The sequence below is a fragment of the Euprymna scolopes genome, chromosome 8 (genome assembly GCF_053919585.1).
Source record: "Euprymna scolopes isolate OS-2025 chromosome 8, ASM5391958v1, whole genome shotgun sequence".
NCBI lineage: Eukaryota > Metazoa > Mollusca > Cephalopoda > Sepiida > Sepiolidae > Euprymna > Euprymna scolopes.
In genome coordinates this window covers 35,723,015-35,748,054 of record NC_136489.1, presented here as the reverse complement: position 1 = coordinate 35,748,054, position 25,040 = coordinate 35,723,015, and positions in this window count along the sequence as shown.

Genomic DNA, 25,040 nt, shown 5'->3' with positions numbered 1-25,040 from the left:
TTTACATATGTGGAGAAATTTCAATAAGCCAACTATGCATAAAACTGGCAAGTCAGCAAAAACGGTAACTGGAGAAAAACAAATTAAGAAGGACAATTTACTACAAATGTCATTTTAATTGTACAAGGAAAAAAACTGAAATTATTTATGCTCAAGAACACAGAGAAATTATTTGGCACCGACTGGTTCCAGGAATTAAATCTGGGATATGTACCGATCAACACTTTTGCCAAAAAGTAGAATAATATTCTATAGAAAAACAAGAGCTTAAAGCGGATCTAAGAAATCGTTTTCCTGAATTCTTATCAGAGTGGCTGGGTAAATGTAGAAATGCAAAAGCCGAATTTGAACTAAAATCCAATGCACAACAAGTTTTTGTAGGAAAAAAGGAGCGTACTATTCGCGTTGCTAGAGAAAATTCATGCGGACAGCCTACTCAAGACCGGCATCTTATCAATAGTGAAATTGAGCCAATTGGTAGCTCCTACTGTGTACGTCAAAAAGAAATCGAAGGAAATCCGCATTTGGTCTGATTTTTCGACTGAGCTAAACACCGTCTTGAATGACTACCATTATCCACTGCCTCGTCTTGAGAAGATTTTCGCAAAACTGGACGGAGGTTAGACCTTCTCCAAGGACGATCTCAGTGAGGCTTATCTCCACATTCGAGTTGAGGAAAATAGCTCAAAACAACTTTACAGAAACGCTCACAAGAGTTATAAACATTTGAGGGACTAGAATTTTGAGTGAAGGTCGCTCCGGCGATTTTTCAAGAAATAAGATACTATGCTAGACAGATTCGCAACTGCCTACTTGGACAATATAATTATAATTAGCAAATCCAAGGAACAACATAGAGAGCACATAATAAATGTATTTCCACGGATACATGATTTTGGTTTAAAGTTTAGGAGGGAAAGTGAGAGTTTTTGCTGGAAGAAATTAAATACCTAGGATACATAATTGACAAAGACGGAATTAACATTAGTTATTACCTGCAGATCAGGACTTCCAACAGATCCGACAGGGTAACAGGATAACACCTAACATGAATACCCCTAAAGCAACGTCTCCTGAAGAGACAATATTTGCACGAAAAATACGACCAGTATTCGAAAAACTATTGCAAAAGACAGCAACTTCAGGTAGGACCACTTGTGACACGCCTCTCGGGGTGAAGTAAAACAACTGCCCCCTGGTTGTCTTTGGAAGTTGGCTCGTGATGGCTAGTTCTCTGAGAGGATGTCACATAAAATCATGAACACATCGATGTTGAATTCTCTGGCAGCGGAAAAAAGAAAGGTGCATTCCCCAGTAAGAAAACATACACTTTGATTATACACTATTAAAAAGTTATTTCACAAACATTACACACTTTTACAGATCTGTACACTTCAGCCTGAGCACATTTTTAAAGTCAGTGCTTAGCACGTTTTTAAAGTCTCAAATATCTCTTCTTCGTAGATCGCAAAATGGCGTAATAGAGAGGGGGTCAGGCGTTGAGAGCTGATTATTATCTCACGTTTCAACGCATATCTGTCTCCGACCTGTCTAATTTCGAGCGGCACTGGCATAATATTCCGGGTCGGGTTGGATAGTCCACCATTAAGATACGTATTTGGGGCTTTCCAGGTCTTAATTGTGTGTGTGTGTGTGTGTGTGTGTGTGTGTGTGTGTGTGTGTGTGTGTGTGTGTGTAGTTCAGCCATATTCTTAGGTTTTGAAACCTGGGGCCAACAATGACTTCCGGTCCCATGATCTCCAGGGATAACGCCTGTCAATTTTCCTATCCTAAACTAAGAACACCTGTCCCGGTGCTCCTCAACCCAGACGAATATCATCGTCATTATTCTAACATTCCCTGTCATCTATTTTTCAAATACCAAATATATATCTGTTTTTTACAATAAAACAAAATATATCTGCATACCTTCTTATTACAGGATTTCGATATCCGCTGTTGTCCTGGATTTGATTAAGTAACCTTAGCATATTCATCCGGCCTTTCGCAGGTCCCGTGCGGTCTCCCGCTCTCTCAATTGGGAACAAATCGCTCCCTCAATCGATCAGGTTACATGCTCCCTTTTTAGACTTGATTGCTCCGATAGAACCAATGGAGTCTATATCCTCAATACACCGCTCCGTCCCTTTCACAGCTTTCCATATTTCACGCCTCCCGCTCCCATCGTCGGTTTACCTGTTACGAAAAGATAACATACGCAATCTCATTACCACCCTTCAATGGGTTTCTCCCCCTTTTTCAATACACATGTCTATAAGAAAATCAGTTCACTGGTTAGGAGAATCAAAAGTTCAAAAGAATACTAAATATACAAGTCCACGGCTTTATCAGGAAATTAAGTCTCTTTTTCTTTTCACATTCCAGTTTTTGTTTGTTCCCATATTTTTCACAATTTACAATAATAACTCAAAGATAATCAACATGTATCAATGTATCTCAATAAATTAAAAAGTTCACTTATTTAATTCATAAGAGTTACTTTCCTTGTTTAAAAACGTTTTTTTTTTTTTTCAAAGCAGATTACTCGATTTTTTCAAGGGTTTTATAAGAGTAATTCCTCTTTTAACATTTTTTTTTTAGAATCCAGTCATACTTTATGAAAATTTTTTCCGGTAACTATTTACAAGATTTTGTTTTGTTCGCTTTTGTTAATAGCACAGTCCCTTAATTAGAGGGTATACACCCCTAATAAGGTAGTGAAAAACCCGCCTTTTTTCATTAAGCTATACGAACTTTTCTCACCTTAAGCAGCCGTAGTTGAAACTTCGCTATATAATTCACGGTTCAGGTTCTGTAAGCATCTTGTAAAAATTTCTTTCGGCGATTCTCAGCTCAGCGTCCTTCAAGAATTTTGATAAAATAGAGAGAAAAGAAAAGAAACGAAGGAAAATCTTCGAGTAGTCTTCAGTTCTTTTGGACTTCAGCATCACGGAGATTTTCGGGATGCACATCGATTTCGCAAGCACCAGCAATCACATTTTCCAGAATCACCGGCGGGTTCAAACCAGAGTCTGTTTTGTCATATGTATAGGCAGCCTCGACATGATTATCACCTCGCTTCCACCTCTCATTCCTCATTTTTATACACCATACAATCGCCACCAGCAACACACAACATCATTAAGAGTTGCATATCATTCATAGTACGCGTACTTCTCCACCCCCATTCTCGTACACCACACCTATGAATGACCACAATGCCTCTGCAGGAAGTAGGCATCGCCCCTGGCATCAGGTCACTCCTGGCCGGATCCAAAACCGAGAGGCACGCAACACTCATTACAGTGGCACACGCCCCCCATTTCCCCGACATCGTCCCTTACCGTAAGAATTGATGCTAAAAACATCTCTAAAAAAATAAATAAGTCACTTTTCGAGTAAAATGTTGTGTCCTACAATCAATCCATTTCGTCACTAAATGATACTAATAATTATTTCCAATTAACCCCCATTCAAATTGCGGTGTCTTGACCCTTATTTCGCAATTTAAGAAATCCCTCCTGACTGAGATAAACTTCTAATTCTTCCCAAACGTCAATTTAAACGCGAAAATCGATGGCTTTAATTATCCTCAACTGAATTCCCACTACATTAGCAGCACGTGAACTCTTATTCCACACTTAAGAAATCCTTTCTGACTGAGGCAAGATGCTATTTCTTCGCAAAAGTCTATTTAATCACGGAATTTAATTATTCTGAACTGAATTCAACTAAAATATTTCCCATTCATGAGAGAGAGAGAGAGAGAGAGAGAGAGAGAGAGAGAGAAAGAAAGAGAGAGAGAATTCCCGACTGAGTAGGAAGGGAAGAGAATTTTTTTTTCCAAAAAATTAATTTAATTCTCAAATTAATATCTCTACATTCTGTTCAATTTTACTTTCTATAATTATTATTATATCTATCTTCTTTTTTTTGTCATTTAGATTGATTCGTCCAAACTTGATATTCGTAATTCCAGAAACAGGAATGACTGTTTCATATTCTTTTCAAAACCCAAGTCGATTTAACTCGTATTCCAAAATAAGATGTCGACATTTCTCTCCACATTTCCCCCTAATAATATATTCTATTAAACTTCTATTTCGCGTCGCTGGGGTATTATACGAGTTACTTTAGGAGTCCAACGTTTCACCTTCATTCTCTCTCTCTCTCTGGCCGCACCCCCTTAACCTGCCGTTTAACGGCGTTTCCGCGAGGAGGAATCGATTACAATTGGAGACCGTTCCGCTGGTACCTTCCTTTCATTGTGACAGCCGTTCTTTCAATAAGGATAGAGGGATTTGATCTCCTTCCTCCCTAGTTCTGCTTGACCATTCCGACAGGACTTTAATGTCTACATTTGACCCCTCCCCAGGGTAATTTCCAATGCCGACACTTTCTGTGTTTCTCGGATCGGAAATCCGCTCGGATTGACGCCGTTTTCCGGCCGCTTTGGGTGCCCGAGGAACTGGCATGGCCTTTCTATTACACCGGTTTCTAAGGGTGCTCATAGCATCTACGTCGAGTTGAACGGAGATTCCCTCTTAATCGGAGGTTTCCATTTCCTGAGGATCAACCAAGGTAGCCTTACGTGGACGTCTCCCCGATTTTCACGGGACAGGATTTACATATTATTCCAACTTTGTCAAATTAAGGTCATTGGCATGTACCATTTTTATCTTCCCAGAAACGTGATCCAATATTTTAAAGGAGAGAGGGGCAGTATTCGATAGTAAGTAGTCCAACGTTTATCCAGCTTCCCATCTCCACTGTGTACACACAGGATCATCTCCCTTCTACTTTGTTTACTCGGGCGTCCCGTTTTTTCTCTGCTTGTTTAATACGGTTCCTTGCCTGGACAACCTTCTTATGTGTCTATCCCAACAATTATTGGTTATGATCCTTCCCCAGATATTTCCTACGCAGCCTCAAGAGATTGTCTATCGGGAGAATCACATTCCTCCCAAACGTGAATTCAAATGTAGACAATTCTGATGTTTCATTCATCTTGAAACTCACTGTTGCTAAGGCCTGTGTGAGGAACGGATCCCATTCCGCCGGATTATCAGTAACAAGCTTACTCAGGATATCCACCAGTGTCTTGTGATATCACTTGACCTTAGGGTTACTCTGGGGGTAGTAAGGGAGGTCAACGCATACTGGACGCCAAGTTCGTCGAGTAGCTCTTTCATGATATTATTCGCATTCTCTGCGCCATTGTCGGTAAGTAATTGCTCTGGGGGCCCATACCTCGGATAAATCTCACCCAGGAGTATACAAGCCACCGACTGGGCACTGCGAAAGTCTCTGGCCAGTTAATGAGCCAGTCCACTACGCTTAAGATATATTTAATACCACGCCCCGTTAAGGTGTAGGGTCCGGAGATGTCCAGACTCACTCGCTTGACAGGATATTGCGGAAGACCTGTTTCAGCCAGTAGATCAAGCGGTTGATATTTACTATGAGTCGGACAGTTTACAAACGTGTTTACCCATTCTATCATATCCTTTACCAGTCCCGGCCTATAATAATTTATTAATATCAACTGATACGTCTTTGCCTAAGCGTCCTGCCTCCTCATGCGCTTGACCCATGACTTCTCTCCGGAGTCGAGCTGGGACAACCATCTTTAATCCCATTTCTCCGTCACGACCAGCAATATAATACAGCCTGTCGTAGTGTAATGTATACTTTTGTGTTCGATCTTCCTACACCTGAGCTCTTAACCTTGCTAATTCTTTATCTTCTTAACCTACCTCCATATTTCGACCCAATGTTGGTCGACTATAGGTTAAATGTGGCTTAGTCCAGTCTTTCCTTTACGGTGTGGAATTAATCACTCCCACCTTGAAACCCCTGTCATCAACTCCCGGTCCTAATCAGATGGCTTCGGATTCCAGCTGCTCTGGAATCCGGGACAGAAGATCCGCACAGGTATTCTCCTTACCTTGTAAATATTCGATCCGGCACTGATAGCCGTACAATTTGAGTGCCCACTGCTGGATTTTCTTGTTCGTCAAATACGCCTCAAATAAATATTTCAAGGGTTTGTGGCCATTTTTTATGCGACAGGAAACATATCGGAATTCCCTCTGGTATGCCAGTCACGTGCCACGATTGAGTCAACACCACCCATATACATGTGCCACTCGGTCTGTACACATTATAACAACAAACAACCAAGCAATAGTCAAATCAGCAGCGTGAGAAATCACAATTAATTAAAACAAGTTTTCAAAAAAAAAATCAATCAATTCAATACAATTCATGAGTCAACGGATTACAAGATACTTCTCTTTCCCTTTCTCTTTTTTCTTCCTCCTCAAACCCTACTACGATATAAGAAAAAATAAGAAAGCATGTCAATTCAAGCACCGCGCTCAAGTGTACGACGGAATTACAATGACGATTTGTTTCCAATTTTTAAAAACAAACACCTCTATTCTGCACCGTTTTAAACAGAACCCTTTTTCTCTTTGATTTACTAATATTACAACAAGCGCTGCACATTTCCCTATTACGAGAGCTGTTATATAGGGATCTTATTCAGAGATAGTCTTTAAGTCTTTTTAGTCTTAGAGAGAGTTTTAGAGAGAGATGTTGAAAGAGTTCTAGAGAGGGATGTTGTGAGAGAGATTGTTCGTTCCGTGTTCGTGTTATGACGATTCATATATATATATATATATATATATATATATATATATATATATATATATATATATATTAAAAATATGTTCATTCTTAGGTTAATAGATGTGTTGTTATGTGAAGCTCTTAGAGTGAGTAGATAGTGTTCAGACACTCTTAGTAATAGATATGAGATGTAGATCCACATAGTGGATATGAGATGTGTATGTCACGACATTTTATAACACAGACATATAATAACAATTCACTTTACCTTTTTGTAAGAATCACAAACACAAAGACGAGCGTTATCAAAACACATGATGGGTTTATTTCTTCACGATCGGCCATGGTTTTCTCATCAGGAATTCAAAGCTTCACATATTAAGTTTAAAAGTGACTGTCTTGCTTCCAGGTGTTCGAATTTACAAACTTCAGACTCTCTCTGAGTTTCTCACGTACAAAGTAACTAACTAACTAACTAACTAACAAACTAACTCTCACTTCCTATATTGAGACATTCATTCATGTCCGGCCACGTGAGCAAACTTCACATGCCACCAACATGCGCGACTTTGCACGTTTCCGATATTATGATTTCTCAATAACCTATTTTTCTTTGATGTTTTTACAAAGGAATTCAACCTACATATCTAAGTTATTTAACTCAAATTTTATTATCCACATTCTTTCTAACAATTGAATAGTTTATTTATTATTTATTTCATCAGAATTAACAATTTACTGGACATTCCATTTAAACCTTTTGTCCTTTAAAACTTACATCCAAGGTTCGATTTCTGCTTTCTCTCATTTTATTTTCATTTTAGGTGATCTCTCTATTTTTATACTTACATGAAAAGGGGGCATCCCTTATCATGTAACAGAGCGACACCACACATATATTTCTCTCTTTCTCTTTTGCTATAATGAGGAATAAATTTACACAGATGAACAAGCAATTAAATAAAATAATCAATTCTCACTGTCTCTTCCTCCCTTTTTCCATCTTTGTCTTCTTCGTCACTGATCGTCGCGCACACTTGTTTGAAAGAAGTGGGGGTAAATTCGTTCTCTTTCCCTTTCTTTAGCTGTCTCTGTGTTCACGTGTCGCTTTGTTTTACAGTTTTAAAGTCTTTTTATTTCAAACATGTTTTTCACGCGTGCGTTTTTTGTGCTTTACGTTTCTTTCTGTTTTCTTTTTGTTCTTTCTTTCTTTTCTCAACCATCTGCCCGCCTGTCTACCTATTTCTATTATTAAGTTCTTTTTTCTGAGTTAATCCTAGATTTTTTTCTATTTCGAGGTAGTAAAAAATAAGAAATGCTAAGTCAATTTCTCCTTTAGGGTCGATATCCTTGATCAACGGCTCCACCTTTGACACGCATCTCGTGGTGAAGTCAAACAACTGACCCCTAATCGGCTTCGGATTTTGGCTCGTGAATAAAAATATTAATTTCACAACAATTACAAAGTTTTACATATCTGTAGCCTTCAGTTCTTAGCACATTATAAAGTCAGTTCTTAGTACGTTTTTAAAATCTCAAATCTCTCTTCTTCGTAGATGGCAAAATGACGGAATGGAGAGGGGCGTCAGGCGTTGGGGCTGATTATTACCTCGGGATTCCACGCAAATCTGTCTTCGATCTGTTTAATTTGGAGCGGCACTGGACTTATATATTCCGGGCTGGGTTGGGTCAGATAATCCACCCAGCCAATAAGATTAAGATGCCGATGTGGGGCTTAGCAGACCTAAATTGTGTGTGTGTGTAGTTCAGCCATAGTCTAGAGTTTTGACACCTGGGGCCAACAATGATTTCCGTTCTCATGACCTCCAGGGTTAACGCCTGTAATGTTCATAGCCTTAAACTCAGAACACATGGCCCGGGGCTTCTCAGCCAGAGGAATGTCATCGTCATTATCCTAACATTTACTGTCGTCTATTTTACAAATAGCAAATATATTTTTCAACAGAAGTGGAAATACAACCTACATCGTTCTAGGCCCTATCACCACTCAGAAGTAACACCTAAATCAAATTAGACGTCGTCGTGACAATGGTACAGATGCATCTCTAGTCGAAGAAGACCTACGTTATACGTTATATGATATGTTCGATATCGAGCCTCCCGAAGCAAACTAAGAACAGCGCCAATCAACAACGAAGAGAACGGTAACTGAACCCCTTATCATCAATCCTAAAAGGAAGAAATATTAACGCTTTGCCCCCCGGGACCAAAAAAAACGTGGGTGGGGGTGTAATGGGAACATACACACCCTTATAATGGCTAAGATGGACGTATCCATTAGGCATATAACTAGCAAGTCTAGACCGCTCAATGAGAGTTATTCAGATGTTGGACAGAGACGACACCCCACGGACTTACTATTTTTTCTGTACTACAAACCTTTGCTTGATATAAATGTTCTCCTTATTCTCACCAAGTCGTCGTGTTCCTACTTTCACATTGCCTGACTCCACTACAATGTATATATATGCATATATATATATATATATATATATATATATATATATATATATATATATATAATTATTTTTTGGCTATAATAATTTTGTATATATATATATATATATTTATACACGCATATATAAATGTATATATATATATATATATATATATATATATGTATATATGTGTATATATGTATATATATACATGGGTGTAAATTTATATGATTGATATATGTGTAAATCTGTTTATTGTATATGCCTTATTATGTATTATTCTAGCGATATCCAAATGTTATATCTAGATATTTCTTAAAACATAAATAAAACATGTGTTGGAACATTGATGAATTACCACGTTTCGTTCTGAAGAGTTTTTATTGGATTGTGATTTGTTTTTATTCTGTAATTACCACGCTCTTATATCGAGTTATCTGCGTTTTATATGCCAGGATTTTGTTCGGAAATCTACAATTTTTACACTCCATCGTTGTTTCATTTATCAGTACGAAAATTATGGCTTCCATTAACTTGCGTAATGTTTACCTTGAGATATTAATTATCTGGAAGTTATAAGCCTGAGGGTTTTGAACTTATCACACTTTCAGATATTAAAAAAATAATTAAGTAGAACACTAAAGCTCTAGATATGCTGTGCATGATATTACGTACGAATATCATCGTGTTTTATTGATCCTCTACACAGAATATATAGCATTTGTTCTATTTTCTCCTTGCGATTTATGATATTTAAAACATTGAGACAAAATAAAACTTTAATATTAGGATTATAAGAACAAGTTTTTTGGCAAATTAATAATAGTAATCGATATTAACTTAAATCATAAAGCAACCATTTTCTGTTGAAGAAATCATTTTTATCTATCAGAATATCCAGGATAAATACACCTAAAAACAGACCTTTAGATTTCATTAATAAATTTATGAACTAAAGTAAAATCATACACTATATGATATTTACCGGTTTACTTTGGTTTGTGTCCAACTCTATATCAGAATATGTCCTTTAATTGCTCATACATTTTATATATTCTCGTAGGCATTAGCATTTCTTAGCATGTGCTTGGTCGGTCAGTTTGGTTATATTGTATAGTATTACTAATTTAAGATGTGCCTGTTACTTTGGTAGTTGCATCGAGCGTCACTATCGATGATTTCTTACCATAGTGTCTGGTAGCTAGCATCACTAAACATATGTTCTCTCTGAAGCGCTAGCCTTTCGAACTTATTTTCACATACAGTAGATACAATTAAATCAGTCGGGCCGATATGAAAAAATAAATGCACTATTTTATAACACAAAACTTGATAGAAAAGAGATGTTCCCGGTAAATTAGCGATGGTGTTATTAAGGAAGAGAGTTTGTATCTTACATGCCACAGCAGTTCACAAAAACTATTGGATAAAACATGGTACTTGGCTATTCATTCAAAAATAGTTTAAACTGCTTCTCGCTATCAAGTAAATAATATACGTGTTAAATTTAATATGTGCCCGTCTCAGTAAAAGTGTAGAGTGTTCGTAGTCAACAGATCACAAAGGGTTAAGTATTATCATTAACAATATAATCGCACTAAACCGATAATGCACTATAATCACAGTGTAATGTATTAACATTTTTTACGTATAACGTCACTTCGGAAACCGGAAAGGTTGTAACACGCAAATATGTCGCATTATTATACCACTTATATTTGTAAAGAGTATATTTGTCGAAGCCCACAAATTTCCCGGACTCTTGCATATATGTATTTACTTTGTTATTATGTATTAATATATGACAGATCCCATCAATGCACATTCGGGAAATTTAGTCGAGAGTGTATAATTCAAAATCACGATCAGCAACATAAAATGTTTATTAGATAGAAATAGCTGCAGCAATATATATCTGATATTCTAACAATATGCAAATACTTAATTGCAATTACTGGAAATATATTTTTTTAAGTTTGGAGATAATTTGTTACTATTATTTATTTTTTTGCTTATTGTGTTAGAGCTTGTCAGATTTACATTATATCTGCCGTAACAGATAATGAAAATGATAAATAGCGGCAGCTTTTATCTCTGCATTTGTGGCTTCATGGGAATCTAAAAAAATAAATATAATTTGCTATTCTGTTAAAAAAATAAGTTATTCCCTGTGTTAATTTGTTGTTACGGTGCCGCAATTTAAAACTGTTCCTCTTGTTCCAATGGGGATTTATTTGTGTCTTTTGATGAGGTGTTAATTTGTTTATTCAAAATAAGCTTGTAGAATGTCAGCGCAGTCATTTAAAATATAGGTTTGAGGTAAATATTTAATTTAAAGTGGCACTAAAATTGGCACGTCTTGCTCTGACAAGAAAAGTAGTCTTTTTTTTTTCAAGATTTGTTTGTTACATAAACTTTACAAATTTTGCAGCTTGGCCACATTAGACGTTTTTACTAGAAGATATGAGGTGTCATGGCGATGGAATGGTGGCAGCTAAATGTAGTGCAATATGTACGAGGTAACTCAAATAAGTTTCCAGACTTTTTCATCTGGACAAATTTAATGATCGCACACACATGGAATTCTAATTCCCTTTCAAGTAAATTCCTCTTGCTGCAATGCACATGTACCGTTGCAACAACTTCTTGGTGACTCTCTGTAAATCCTCTTGTGTGATCATGTAATTGACTCAAATCATGGGTTATTCATCTCCTCGATTGTCACATTACAGCAGCGTCTAAGTTTTTTTTTTTATTTGGAGCTAAAGGAATTAACACTTATCACAGAGAGCAGTGATTAGATTATAGACAAAATGAGGAACGATCTTTATGCCCATCTTGGTCAAATAGGTTAAAGTTGCAGATTGATGAATTGCCCTTATTTCAGGAGCCATGGTCTCTTCCGAGGAAATGTCTTCATTATCGGAAAAGTTGCTCTATCATGAACTGGTAAGTCTGGGAGATTTAGCAGGCTGCCACTAAGAACTCTATTTCTTGATATGCATGCACGCATGTGTGTCTGTTTCTATGTAGTAGGTTTAGTTATTTACAGATAAAAAGCTATCTCCTTAAGCCCCTATGTGTTTCTGCTATGGATATTTCAAGAACTCTGGGCCACCTCCACTATACCCTCATATTTTAAAATGCTATTATTTCATTCAAAGAATATAGGATTGACAATATATCGGAAATCCCATCATTACATTAAATAAGAGACTGATAAAAAGATTAAAACATTAAACTATAAGTACAGAGAATATAATGATAAGTACGATTTCTGCAACTTTAAAACGGTGTTCAACGATTTTCTGTGTAATTAATTATTACCTGTCCTTACCTCTTATAGATTATTTGTCGCCTTGCAGATTGGAGAATTTTTTCTGTTGTTACCTAAATTAACAACCATGAATTACAACAATACAAAAGAACAATGAGCACCTAAAAAGCAAGCGCGAACTCAAACACTTCTGTAAATATTAGTTACAATCATTGTTAGTGCTTGCACTCTCGATAATCGGAGTGCTTATTTGAACATCTTAATACGCTGCCATAGTTGGGTAGATAACCCGATTTATCAACTCATTATCGGATCCCTGATATTCTCTCGACTGAGTCCAATTCACAACCAAATAACTCTTGTCCGATAAGCACAAACAGTTCCGAAATGACAGTCATAAAGCCCATCAACTCGTAAGAAAACCTCTAAAAGTATATAGATTACTCACATTCCGGCCATCTCGTACATTTTGATTTCTACACAACATTAGCTTTTCGTTGAGTGCAGTAGTAAGCATATACTTATGCGTATGTGATATACGATTACCATTTTCTTCGAATTTTCTATGTAATAACATTTTTTTTTATTTATATATTACGCTAATATTTGAATGGCGTTTTATTTACAAAACTCTAAACACGTTTCCCCTGTGTATTATTATAAGGCAACGGTTAAATATGAATACTGCACAGTTTCGTATCGGACTGATATATTGATCAGCAACATCTTCGTTTTAAGATCAATCTATTACATTTCTTATTGTTCCATCAAATCGAGTTATTGCCCACAATTTTAATCTAATTCAGATAAAGGGGTTAAAATGGGTTAAAATTAAACTGTACTATTTTGATATTGATTTTTGTTATATTATGGTGTTATATATCGATATACAGCTGAGGCTTCCGATAACACATTAAACTAAGCACACTCTCAAATATATTATTTATATTTGTGTGAAATTTCAATAAATTTTGCCCAGCTATTTAGTGTACGAAAGCAAACACAGAACAATTGCGTTATCATATAAAATTTGGGATTATTTAGCATCGGTATTTTGTATAATACGCAATAAGAAAAAATTATGGATATCATATTGTCTTTTCTTATATGCGCTATATGAATTATTTTCGGTGGCGATAAGTATTAGTAAAATAAAATGCAAGCAATGTAGTGCTACCCCCCCACTGTAAAAATATCAAGATATATTCGTTTTCCAAGGGAGTCACAACTTATCAAGTCTCGGAAGCCACTCCAGTATATATATATATATATATATATATATATATATATATATATATATATATATATATATATATATATATATACATATATATATATATATATATATATATATATAAATATATACATATATATATATATTATATATATATATGCTCGTATTCCTTATGTTCTCTAATATCTCCCACACAAAGAAATTACTATATATATATATATATATATATATATATATATGAATATATGTATATATATATATACACATATATATATATATATTCATATATAGTAATTCATTTATGTGAGATTAGAAGGTATAAGGAATACGAGCAGACAATATAATATGGCTATGTATTGTAAAACTGCATGCCGTAAAGGTTTACTTACGGTTTTTTTCAATATTCATCCAATTTACTCAGCCTATGTTATGGATTGTTAAACATTATACTAATTACTAAAGGTGATAAAACCGTATATGTATAATTTTTAACAATCCTTCTGATTTTCATGCGGCTAAACATCTTAACATATTAATGGAAATTTTAGTTTAATTACAGATGCTAAAATTAGAAGGCCCCTCTAACATTATTTCCTTTTGCACAATGCATCTCCAAAGTGTAATATTTGAATAATAAACCAACAGTATATTGACTAAAAAGAAATCGCATTAAGAACAACATATAGAGAAATTAACATATCTGTAAATAAAATATATACAATAAAAGAGTACAGTTATAACCCGAGAACATGAATATATGAATGTTATACAAACGATTACGCGTAATGTTAATGCAAAGAGATAAGAACATTATTTGCAAAAGGTAAATCAACACAACCTGCAAACAACATTCGCGGTGTGGTAACAGTTATTGTTAACTAGATGAAGATAATAAATAGATAATAAAGTTAGGCAGATATTCACAAAATGTGGTGTGAGTCAGATGGATAATACAATATCGCGCGATTCTCTTCAGAAGTAAGTCCTTTTAATACAAACCGTGAGAGAAGGAGATAGACTAAACGTAATTCATTAAGAAAAGAAACCCGTGTCAAGAGAATAAAAGGCATGTGTCATATCGATATGACATTACAAAATAAAGTAACACGTGTTTAACACATCAAGTAAATTTATTGTAATGAAAATCGGTAAAATCGCATATTCGCACTCAAATCGATTCATTGACTACCCTAGTAACAACCAAACCATGCACTACTCTATATATTGCACAATAAAAAAATCTACTGGTAAATCCCAGAAAGTGTTTTATAAATTAACTGAAGTAAAATAAAAGAACAGGTACACTTTTAAATGGTGCTCTTAATAGGAACATATACTTTTGAACGCGTCACTATGTTATCAAACACCTCGCTGTAGTAAGCGATCTCACTTAAAATTTAATAAACCCGCTCCAATTAATTTTGTTGTAAGACTGCATAAAAGTATGTATTTGGGGTAAAGCTTTTGGTTTTCCTTCTTGAATTTAATTATTTCGATTATGCATTGTCGATATTAATCAAAGGGGTGTCAGTACAAATATATCGAGCAACACACTCAGAAGAATAACATAAATTAAAAAGAAATTTACATAAAATAATTTCTGGTGTCTTTGAATCCAAAGTGAAGGAACTCTCCTAAACATATACTCACCATCGCTGAGTATAAAAGCTTCTGTATATACAGGCCCCCACACAAATGTATATATATATATATATACAGGTGGAAAAAGGAGTTCTGCACTTGTAATTGTTTTCAAACACTGTTAATATTAGCTACATTTAATGCAACTGTTTGAACAAAATATACCTCATTTAATTGGGTTTGTATTTTTCTATAATTTTACCTTTTCATATTAGATTTTTAATTGAAATATTCTTATTCTCACATCAATTAAAAAAATAACTTTAAATTGAGGAGGCAAAAAAAAAGTCTGTATGATGGAACATAGTTATTCCAAATGTAACGTTAGGACATAAATCCAACACAAATACAACAGAAACACAAACAATTAGTAAATATTTAGTAGTATATCCCGACTGCAATTTGAAAGCCTGCACTCTTTTATGAATTCCTTGATTTCGAATGAAGCAATACTCCGGGGAAATGGAATCCCGCTTTTCTTTAATTTTTGTCCGAAGTTTTTTCCAAATTTGAAATTGTCTCGTTGCGTAACTATTGCGTGATATACTTCCATACATTTTCGATAGGGTTGAGGTCTGGACATTTTGCAAGCCAATACAAACAGTGAATATCATGCTCTTCTAGGAAATGCTTGATATTGCCATCTGTGTTAATGGAGCATTATCCCGCAGGAAGATGGGATTATAATCCAAATCCTGACAGAAATAGGGTATAAAATGCTCGGTCAACGTGTTAATGTGCTTGGTCAAATTAGACATTGCACGCGAACTATAGACCCTGGACACTGGGTAATAATAATCCCCACGACAAAATTGAACTTCAACCTATTTGCCACCTTGAAACTGACCACATATATTAAATTATTTTTCTTTCCTCTGACTGACGTACTCCCTAGCTTATTGAACTTGCTTTTGTTGAATAACGCACTTTTGATCCATATGAAGAGTAAGGACCTTCTTCGCATCTGACGCAATCCAGACGGCGCTTGCTGATCTTTACAGAAATCATTGGTTGCCTCTGGAACATATCCTCACAAATTAAATTCCTTTTATCTGGTTTTTGCAGTAGAAAGAGGGCATTTTTTAACAAAATTACGCCATTGTTAGATTTGGGGACTTGTTCAAATCTGTTTTATAGGCTACAGATCTTGATAGGATTGTCTTCCTGTTTGAAGTAACTCTAGTACGATCAGGGTAAGGGGCACAACAGACACTGCCGGTGTTTTAGTGCTTTTGTACAGTTTGTGTACCGTTTTCTAATCACATTTCAATCTGCGGCCGATCTCCCGATTGCATGAACCAGAAAAAAAATTGATTAATGAGCTCCTGAGGATACCTAAGAGAAAGTCGTGGCATATGGAGATAATGTTACGTTGTATAACTTGAGACAAACACAATTACGATAAGAGATTTTTTTTTGCCTGTTGACTGATATTTAAGTTGGTTTATATACTGTTGGTGGATATTTAAACTGATATATATATATATATATATATATATATATATATATATATATATATACATTTTAACAGAGGGAGAAGTTATACGCATCTATATAATTATAAAACTCAAATGCCCCATTACCCCATTAACGATTCATTTATCCACTTTCCAGTTTACGACATCCGGTTGCGCAGGCGCGCATAAATATTAACCCAAAATAACGTAATCAAATAAACAAAAATAGATTGTTTTGCAGCTTCTGACCTGCGTACTGAAATAATAACGTTATTATTTCGAAATTGTTATCTAAAATTGAAAGAGTGGGGTTTAAAATAGATTAAACATAATGCAGAAATCAATAATGTAAAAAAACGACGGTATTAACTATTGTTTATTTGGATCATTTAAACGCGACAAACAAGAACAATTGGGACGCTGAAATATTAACGTTAGTATGTGCAATTTATTATTTAATATGAGAAGAGTGGGGGATTAAAATAACTAAAACGTAATAGAGAAATGGGCGATGTAAAAAAAACAGATATATCAAAATGTGAATTTCACTATAATAAGTATTATGGATTCCGTTCAATGCACATTTACCGATAAGTATGGCCAACCACTTATAATTCCGTAACTGTGACATTTTTTCTTCAAACATAATTGTAATAAACAGAACGACCCACAGAAATCTATCTATATTCTTTTTTCATATTAATATACTTTCATAGAAATGCTGCTGTTATGTCAAAAAAAACCCTATTTTCTTTAAGTCACAAGTGTCACACCTATACCTGAATTCCATAGCTAATACTAGATACTGACCAACGGGGCACGGGTAGCCTAGTATATATATATATATATATATATATATATATATATATATATATATATATATATATATATACATATATATATATATATATAAATATATATGTATATAAATAAATATATATATATGTAAATATATAGTTGTATACACACACACACACACACACATATATATATATATATATATATATATATATATATATATATATATATATATGGGGGTACTGCATTTCACCCTTACGACTACTCTTACATCCCTATTTTACATCGGGTTATTTTATACGTTTTCCTACTTTCCATCGAGTTAACCGTCATAACCTGAATACAGCTCACCTGAAAACGCATAATGTCCCCTCTTCCACCCGAAAGAAAATAATTTCTTCCTTTTAAATACACATGACCGGTAATTGGATGAGTTGTATTCATTTTACAGTTACAAACATTCGATTATTCAACCAAATGAATGACAGTTATCAACCTTAAAACAGGCCGGCATTTTTGGTACGCCCACAATAAGCATATATTTTATTTATTGTAAACGGATTTGTTCCGGTTAGAAACTCTGAACTTTTATTATTTTTGTGAAAATATTACACACAAAAAGCATAAGTCATTGACAACACATCATGATAAGGTATGCGATACAATTCCTTTGTATAGACACTCGGAGGGAAATAACGTTACGGATAAAGAGATGCAGACAGTGGGAGATAAATATTCTGTTTTAATTTTTAACGGAGCTGAAGTCAATGTTTTTGATGGTAAAAACAAATGTTTTTTTTAATTAATCGGTGCATTTTTTTAAAAATTTTCTAAAGCATTATATCAGATTTTCTTTTTCACAAGAACGTGCTTAGATTAATCGAGCGTATGAAATTAAAATCATGAAACAGGGAAAAAGTTGATTTTTTCTTAAATGAAACTGACCTTTCTTTGATAAATGTGTGTTTGGCGTACCGCTTACATATTTTGTCTGAGTAATAAAATTTAATCAAATTTATTTTTAAAAGAATAGTTTCACATTTGTCTAAACATTAAACATTAATAATATAAAAAAAAACAACATGTCTAGTATTTTTAACCTCAGATTTGTGCAACGGGAATAAAATCTTATTACAGAAAAAAAAAATCATCCCCTTGGTTTTTTTTTTCAAATATATATATATATATATATATATATATATATATATATATATATATATATATATATATATATATTCTATGTTTAATCCCTATATATATATATATATATATTCTATGTTTAATCCCTATATATACATATATATATATATATATATATATATACACACTCCCGAATAATAAACTTTATTACATTTTATTCTTTAGTAAAAGTAAATCAGCGAAACGCCACAGGGATATTTATAAAAGAAATAGTTTTGTTTACAATCGAAAACCTTGAATTCAGCTCCGTGGTTTGATTATAAAAATATTAAACGTGGCTTTTTATGTATAATTATATGTTTATTCGCTAGATAAATATGTAAAAACAAGTTGTTTTTTTTTGTAAAGAACATTGTTTTTATAACGGAATAAAATGTGGCCCGTGTATTGATGTGTCGGAGGTTTCTTTTTCTTGTTCATTTATTTGTTAATTTGTTAAAATTTCGAGTTCATTAACAGTGAGAGACATACACAGAACGGATACGTGATCATATTATCATTCGTGAGGCATATATATTGTAATTCGCTTTTACTAAAATATAATTTGGGGCACAGGAAATAAACCGATCGTTTACATTTGTTTTTGTTTTGTTTTTCAATAAAAAATTTTCACTAACTTTACATGAGTATAATTTAAGCACGTTGATATTGCACATGTGATATTTGATTTTTCAGATTTCTTTGTGCATGCACGTTTATTTGTGTGTTTTTCATAGGACCTGCCCAAGCGTTGTATTATAACACGCTGTCTCCCTACGTTAGCAATGGCTTTCGAAAAAACACCGAAACGTCGCTGTGTTAAGAACACCTTCCGAGGCTGGGGGAAGCATGTTTATTCTGAAAGCCGTTCTTTACATGGTAAGGTTTTGTACTTTATAATACGTTGGCACTATGATACTGTGATCTTTCTTTGATTTTTCCTATTAAAATAATCCTTTAATTGTTTTCTCTCAATATGTATAGAACCTGGTTTCCCGCGTTAAGTAACTATGTATATATATATATATATATATATATATATATATATATATATATATATATATATATATATATACATATATATACATATATATATATATATATATACATATTTCTTAGGTAAGTTTACGGCTTCACAAATATCACTACATAGGAACGTTTTTTGTTTCGCATGTACATTAATTCTGTATGGTCTAAAAATGTTTATCTTTAAGCTTCTTAGTTGAAATGGTAAAAATCTTAGCGTTATTAATATAAAATTACACTTACATAATGTTTCATATATGAATTGCAAGCTTCGGGGAGCTTTGAACGCACCTATTATTATACTTACTAAAATAATAAACCACTGAAAAGCTGTTTTGATAGAACATACCTTAGTAATTTAATCTTTGGCCAACAACAAAAATAGCAGTTATATTTGAATTTTCTATGCGGGGGGGGGCATGCCCGTAAACGGGTCCTCCTTGCATGTGTATATATATATATATATATATATATATATATATATATGTATATATATATATATATATATATATATATATATATATAGAGAGAGAGAGAGAGAGAGAGAAAAATAACCTACAAGATTCTGAAATCTTAAAAAAAAATAACCTACAAGATTCTGAAATTATAGGTAGATTATATTCAGCTTTGCCTCGCTAGGGTATTAGAGATAGAACTCATGCTAATAGAAATAATAGGGAATCATTTATTTCATGCGAGGATTTTTTAAGTAAAATTAAACATATTTTATTACTCAAATTTTTTCGTCATTCAATTATATAAGAATATTGCTTAATCAAACAAAAAAGTAAGTTTTGAAGGAAATAGCATCGAAAATGTTATTACAATCGGATACGATATATAAAAAGGTCTATTTCATTCAATCGTATTACTATATTCTGGATATAATAGAAACTAAATTATATAAACCACCCGTGGATAGTATAAAAAAGAAACCTAAAATATGTATGTACTTTTGTATGAAAAAAAAAAGGTTTTGATTATGTAAATTTACCTAAAATATTTCATAAAGAAAGAAACTATACAATTACTACCAAATGAGTTACAGACAAAAGATCAAAAAACCTTATTTACATATAAACTAGGACCAACAATGCGCAATAAGAGTTTTAATTATGAGAAAACGGTAGCACATATAAATATAAAAACATAATATTATAAATATTCCAGAATGTGAATGTAATTTCTCTTCTTTCTGTAATAATGAGATAAAACATGTAATTACAGGTGATTTAAAGATAGTCAATCATCCTAAATTAAGAAAACTCCTTAGTAAAGGTTCGAATTATAGAGAGCCTAAATGTCTAAATTAAACTAAATGCGTTAAAGAAGTAACTAAAGCACTAGACGGCTTTATTATGTCTATGATAAATAAATATAAATTAGCACAGTCTACGCTTGATTCATGGAAAAATAGTATACTTGAATGCGTAAATAGAAAAGGTTAAACATATGAAAAAAGTACAATCTAAAAATAAGCTTAAACCAGGATTAGGGACAAACAAATTCAACTTGCCTCCTCCCTTGAGGCTCTCATTCACAAATATCCGTGGGCTTAGAAGTAACTTAGCTGATGTTGAAGCATTTCTCTTAACAAATACCCCGGATATCTTAGCACTAAGTGAGACTAACCTACACTCCTCCATTCCCTCTAACCACTTTAACATGCCTGGATATCTCCCATCTGCCGTAAGGACTCTGACAGACATATGCACGGACTTGGAGTTTACATTCGTAATACCCTTCCCTTGACTAGAGAAACAAACCTAGAAACAGATGATCAATCCTTTATGTGCTTTAGACTAAACGTGCACACACAGTATTAGCTACTATTATTTTCTCTACCGCTCTCCCTCGACTCAGGACTGCTCCATAATAAACAAAGTATCTGACAGCATAGACACAGCACTGTCCCTCGACACTAGCGCACAAATACATGTGTTTGGTGACTTTAATGTCCACCACAAAAACTGTCTTGGATTCTCTACTCACACAGATGCAGCGGGCAGCACAACCAATAGCTTCGCTATATCTCACTCCCTATCACAAATTGTTACGTTTCCAACCCGTTTCCCTGACCAGGAAGAACAACACGCATCACTTCTAGATCTGTTTTTGACCACAGTTCCCGATGACTGCATAACAAAGGCCCACAGCCCACTCGGGAACGCTGATCATGCAGTGATAATGGTTGAAATCGCCCTAAACTCTAGACCCAAAACTGAAGAGCCAGTGCTCAAAACAACGAGATATTATAATAAGGCTGACTGGGAAGCCATCAGGGAACTAATTAGTGATTCTCCATGGAAAAATATTTTTTCTCTCCCTGCTGAACAATGTGCAAACGAGACCACTGACTGGTTCAAAACTGCAATCGAAGCGCATGTTCCCATGCGGAAATTTTATAGTAAGCCCCACTCTCCCCAATGGTTTACGTCGACTTGTGCAACTGCCATTACTCAAAAGCAGCATGCATACCGTAGGTTTAACCGACATAAGTCCAGTTCAAACAGACTGAAGTATATAGAAGCTAGAAATAACGTTAAGAAAGAAATAGCGACAGCTAAGAGAGCATTTACGGAAACCACTACAAAGCGCATCGAAGCACAAAAACTAGGAACTCGAGACTTCTGGAAAATCTACAACAGTGTAGTAAATAATGGGCAATCAACAATTCCCCCACTAACCAACAATCACGAGGTTGTCTCCTCAGCAACCGACAAGGCTAACATGCTTGCCAGTCGGTTTGCCTCAAACTCCACACTGGACCCTTCCAACCACCCCCTACCTGACTTTCCTATGCGGACAGACGCCACACTAGACGATCTGAAAACCACCCCTGCTCAGGTGCATGCTATCATAAAAAACCTTGACACCTCAAAAGCATGTGGACCCGATCTTATCCCAGCTGTGCTATTAAAAAAGGGCTCAGCCGAAGTAGCTCCAGTTCTCTCCAAACTCTACAACAAATGTATTAATGAAGCTTGCTTTCCGGGCTGTTGGAAATCTGCTTCTGTTGTACCAGTATTCAAGAATTCTGGCGAAAGAACTGACCCATCAAATTATCGCCCCATTAGCCTCCTCCCACTTTTTGCCAAAATATTTGAGACCATAATTAACCATGCTCTAGTCCATCATCTTACAGATGCTAAACTACTGACTGACAAACAATATGGATTTAGACAAACCCGTTCCACAGCAGACATCCTCACTGTGATCTCTGAACGTATATACCATTCACTGGACAAAGCGGGGGAAGGCAGAGCGGTAGCTCTAGATATATCTAAGGCTTTTGACAGGGTGTGGCATGAGGGTCTCCTCAGTAAAATCAGATCATACGGTATAACTGGTAGAATACTTAACATAATTAAATCCTTCTTAGATAAGAGAAAAATCCAGGTAGTCCTCGACGGTCGCACATCTAAACAATATGATATAAATGCGGGAGTGTCCCAGGGTTCTATCCTTGGACCTCTATTGTTCCTAATATTCATAAATGACCTCCCCGACAACATTGCCTCTGAGATGGGTATATATGCTGATGACACTACACTCTATGGCAGACACGACAGGAAGACGAATGAACACATTTCTAAAGAAATGGCAGAAACACTAGAGGAAGACCTCCAATCTGTAGTGGAATGGGGACAAAAGTGGTTGGTCGCGTTCAATGCTGCCAATACTAAACTAGTTTCATTCAATAATTACAAGAAACCCTCTCTACCACCCATAGCAATGGCCAACGACTCTTTATCTGAGAGTCCATCTTTCAAACTCCTTGACCTAACGTTCACAGGAAACATGAGTTGGAACAATTACATTGAAGGCATTGCCAGGGCCGCCGCAAGAAAGGTAGGCTCTCTGTACCGTGCTAGAAAACTACTAACACCCGAAAGTATCCTGTACCTCTATAATGCCACCATTCGCCCATGTATGGAGTATTGCTGCCACATCTGGGCTGGTGAATCTGCTACTAGTCTCTCGCTCCTTGACAAGGTTCAAAAGAGAGTCGCAAACCTGATAGGCCCTGAACTGGCATCTAAGCTTCAGCCTCTGTCCCATCGACGAAATGTTGCATCCCTCTGCCTTTTCTACAAGTATTTTAGTGGTGAATGCTCTGACGAACTGCAATCACTTGTGCCCCCACGACGCGAGCACCCTCGACAAACCCGACAGGCTACTAGATCCCATCCCCACACTGTAGAGGTCCCTAGATGTAAAAGATCTTTTTACTCCAATAGTTTCTTCCCCAGAACCGCAAGACTCTGGAATTCCATTCCAGGTCCCTGCTTCCCAACAGTACTTACATGCAGAAGTTCAAGTGTAACGTGAACCGACACATTGTTGCACAAATCCGTACATAGTACCCCAGTAGTTGTTGCCCCTGATAGTAGCCCCCTACACCAAAGTGGCAATTTGCCTTGTTTGGGGTGAAAATGTAATAAAAAAAAAATATATATTAAACACCCTGGAAAAACCAATTCTCTTTTCAAATATTCAGAAATACTGGAGGAACTTAAAATACTTCAATACAAATTTGTAATAGTTCCGATTGATAAAGCGGCAAACAATATAACTTTCATATGTAAAAAAATATTATATACAACGTTTATTGATAGAACTAAGACTTAAAGCTAACGATTCGGATACCTATAAATTAAGTAATAGTAATTTAGATAGCACTATTCTGAATAATAGTACTATTAGTGAAAAAGTAGGATTACAGTTAGAAGATAAACACAAAAATCGTCAATGTATGTATTGAATACATAAATGCATAAAAATCCAGTTAGTGATAGATTTATTGTAGGTAAAAAGACGTTATCACTTAAACTTTAAGTAACGCTATATCTAAAATATTCAAATTAATTTTCAATCAAATAAATAATGTTCACCTAAAAAGAAAATTCTATAGTAATATACATCTTTTCATCGCTATTAAAAACTGATATATCTAAAACATATAACTTTCATGAATGTAGGAGAGTTGTAGATGCCCGTATATGTATAAACGATAAAGATGAATTCGAAAAAAAAATAGAATCTTATATATCCAAACGAATTAAAATTGAATTGTAAACATAGAGGACAGCAGGCTACATTCCTGGATTTACATATAAAATAGAGGATGAGTTCTTTCTTGAGAAGATATTTGATAAAAGAAACGCTTTCCCCTTTAAACTATTAAGTATGCCGCATAAAGATAGAACCAGCCCTGTTTTTTATGTTTTATGGAGCCATTATGTAAGATTCTTGAGAATGGCTCGCGTTACTTTAAAATTAACAGACTTTATACCACCAGTTTCTAGCTTAGTAATAAGAATAATAAAACAAGG